The following is a 3,767-nucleotide window of genomic DNA, read 5'->3' as shown; positions in this document are numbered from 1 at the left end:
ATACACATTAACTGCATCCAATTATCAACGCCTAAGTTAACCCAAAATTGTAATAGTATAAATTTAATAGATATGCTAACCAAATTGTAGGCAGGTCCAAAGTTTGAATACTGTTTAAAGAAGATAACATTGGTGAATTGACTTTGAATAATAAGTGGAGATTGGTAAATATAATGTCAAAAGTCATTTGGTTAAGTCAGATGGGTAATTAATAATGTGAACTTTGATAGTTAAAAGGGTAGTTTTCTACGTTTCTTTGATTAGCTTTATTAAATTATTTAGTTAACGGTTGTTAGTTTTTGTTCTTTCATTCTAATTGGTTCATTCATTTTTCTTCATTATTTGGTGTTAGCATTAGGGATTTGATATCCTATTTTTAGCAAGTAATACTCTATAAAATGAAAAGTTAGGAAGTTTATTAACTTGATAACAATCTAGTGTCATCCGTTCAAAAAATATTCCGATCTCAGCAACGGTCAAGAGTTTTCAATCCCCTTGCTGAAGGTTCTAAACCTGTTAACCGCTGATGACTACAATCGGGCTTGATACAATGTGGTTACGCTCATCGATCCATTCAAGATACCCGTAATTCAATTTTGATGTTTTTTTGTCAACTTGAATGCTCAGGACAAACTTTTGTTCCTGATACTTCCTCGTGAATTTAAGAGTGTTAGGCTCCACTTTTGCTATAATTCCATCAGGAACCGTTAGAGTAGCCCGATAAGTAGATGCATGGTCTCCAACATTTTTAACAGTCCTCTTGTAATGCTTTTCAAGCAGAGATGCAGTTTGGCTTGAGAAATTGGCGATAAACGAAGGGTAGTTAAGCTCGGTTTGGTTTTCACAACTCCAATGACTTCTTCTTAAGACAGTACTCATTTGCTTTGCGGTATATCCAAGACCACACAAGAAATCAATGTAGTCTTGTGGACCCATATCGTAGATGAGTCCAGGGTCCATGGCTGGGTTAGGATTTACATGACCTGCCCCAAATTCTAGCGGTGTTGCCATGACTCCATTTGATTGGTCTCGAATGGTTCCATATGTATTGTCTGTTTTGGTTGCGGTGGTCATTATAGCAGACCGAATGGCAGCGGGACTCCAGTCACGATGGACCGCCTTTACTAAAGCTGTAACTCCTGCTACATGTGGTGCTGCCATTGATGTGCCCGAGAGAAGCGCATATTCAGTCACTAACCCATATTTTCCAGCATCCATGATTGACTCGTCTGGTCTAAATGCTGCCAAGACATCCACACCCGGAGCAAGGATATCGGGCTTTAAAACACTTGGAGTAACTGGATCCGGTCCTCGTGAAGAGAAATACGCCACTTGTGGAGCAGGTCTGGTTCCTGTCTTGGTTGTCACAAATCTCATAGTTTTCACCATTGCGTTGTTACCGGTTACTGCGTATTCTTTTATTGCTTTTGCATAGCGAGTATGCAATACTACCCCTGGTATAGAATAATCTTCGGGGTCCAAATACAACGATTCTGACAAGAAAATTGCAGCATATGCACCTGCTGATATTACCACATTCATCTGCCCATTAAGATCCAGGTTACTATCATCACACAATACTACCTTTCCTTTAACCTCATCTCGGGGCAAGTACATACATCCAGATGTTTGTGTGTTATTACTTCCATAGTACAAATGTCTATTAGTAATTGAAACACTCATTGGAAAGTATGAGGTGCCTTCGAAACTCATCCCGTTTCCTAGTTCCAGTGTCGCTATGTAACTCCGGTCCATTGTGCCGGCACCTACGGTCATGATCCATGGTGCACCATTGTGTATTGTGGCTGCACCCGGTCCAGCGTTTCCACCAGCACAAACTACAACGATTCCTTTTTCTATGGCGGAAAGTGACGCAATTGCGATTACATCTTTAAAGTAAGGTGTTTGATCAAACCCTAGCGACAAAGACATTATATCGACCCCATCGGCGATTGCTTGATCCATACCAGCTAGAACATCAGTAGCTGCGGATGCAAGCGTGTCGGTTGCCCATAGGACTTTATACATGGCTAAATGCGCACGTGGTGCAATTCCCTTGGCTATACCATTTGCATAACCAAAGTGACTAGCACCGTATACGTAATTACCTGCAGCCGTGGAGGATGTGTGCGTGCCGTGACCGAAATAGTCTCTAGGTGAGGCAAAGTCGTACTCGGTTGAGATATTAATGCCTGCAGCCTGGAGTCCTTTACTAAACGATCGAGCCCCGATCAACTTCTTGTTGCAAAGAGATGGGCTAAAAGCAGTGCCATTTTCGCACTTGCCTTTCCATCTTGATGGTACCTCAGACATTCCAGTATCCCTAAAGCTCTCACTTTCGGGCCAAATTCCAGTATCGATTACTCCAATGATCACGTCTTTCCCAAAAGACGCGATTGGCCATATACCCGAACCACGGTTTAGTCCCAGGAACTTCGGTGTATGGGTGGTGAACATCTTCCCAAACGACTCTTTATGCGTAGTTATATGCGCAGGCAACTTCTCAAGCTCGGTTAGTTGGCACGAGGTGAGTTTCGCGCTAAACCCGTGCATGACATGAGTGTAAGAGTATAGGAACGTTTCTTTATCTTCTGGACAAGCCGATGATAGGGACTTCACGGTATGTTGGTGCCATGACTCATGGTTAGAGAAGTGGTCGGGTTTAAGTGAATGGTCCATGTGAATGATATATGTTTGGGAGTCTTTAGGGTGTAAAGATGCAATACTGAGCCCTGGTAGCAGCATCATTAGCTGAACCAAGCAAACGGACCAGCTAAAAGAGCTTCCCATGGCTAAGTAAATTGAGTTTCAGGTGATAATGGTTTGTTAAAAAAGAACGCTATATATATAAGTTCTCTCTTTTTGTCTCGTACTATTCTAAGCTTATACCAAGCTCTTTCTCTTGGCGTATGTTTCAAGGTTCATGAGACATAAGATAAGTTGATAACTTCGGTGAAATCTAAACATCTAGTGTCACCATTATTGTGAACTTAGTGGAAAGATGCACAACAGTTGAGATAAGATAAAAATTTCTTGTTTGACTATTTGTTTTAACGAGCAGTTTATCAGAATATGTCGCATCCATGAGTGATGTGCGCATAGGTTTAATCGTCATATTTTACGTACTGATTGAATAAGTCTGCCCTCCTTTATGTTCTTATGCAGTTAAGCCTGCAATTATTTTTGCCTTTTTAGGGGAGCCAGGTCTCCTATGAATTATACGTGCTTATTACTAGGCATACGAAAGAAAAAACTATGGATAATAAGTGACACAAGTAAGAAAAATAAAGTTCTGACAAACATATAGTTAAAAGTAGGGCCGGCCTCGAGAATTAACTTGATCCGGCCAATCTAGAAAAAAAATTATCCTTTTTAAGTCTTAACGTACTAAATAATGTAAACACATTTATTATATGTCGATTAAAATAAGCATAACAATTAGCAAAATCACAGTATTAAAATGAGTTTATTACATACTAAATAGGCTAATAGCTAAACCGAGGATTCGTGAAGCTCTCATAATATTCTTAATAGCAAATTGGTGAAACACCTCTTTGCGGATCTATAAGTCCTTGAGTAATCTAAAAAAAGTGGGTCTAAAAGGTATTTGAGTATCTAAAAATAGTGGATATTATATATATGTATATATATATATGTATATATGTGTATATATATAGAGAGAGAGAGGATCAAGAGAGAACTCCTTCTTAAAGAGAGAATTAGAGAACAAATAAAAAAATATTTTTAATTTAATTAAAAAAAATATT

General features: G+C 39.2%; 1 pseudogene; it reads right to left on the bottom strand.

Annotated features, from left to right (window-relative positions):
* Window positions 1–504: 504 nt before the first annotated feature.
* On the bottom strand, window positions 505–2,811 carry LOC143599725 (subtilisin-like protease SBT3 pseudogene; annotated as a pseudogene).
* Window positions 2,812–3,767: the final 956 nt, after the last annotated feature.

Source organism: Bidens hawaiensis, unplaced genomic scaffold, assembly GCF_021521415.1.
Source record: "Bidens hawaiensis isolate Kalapana, Puna unplaced genomic scaffold, B.hawaiensis_p1.1 tig00052594_1, whole genome shotgun sequence".
Lineage (NCBI taxonomy): Eukaryota > Viridiplantae > Streptophyta > Magnoliopsida > Asterales > Asteraceae > Bidens > Bidens hawaiensis.
This window is presented reverse-complemented; position numbering and strand designations above follow the sequence as displayed.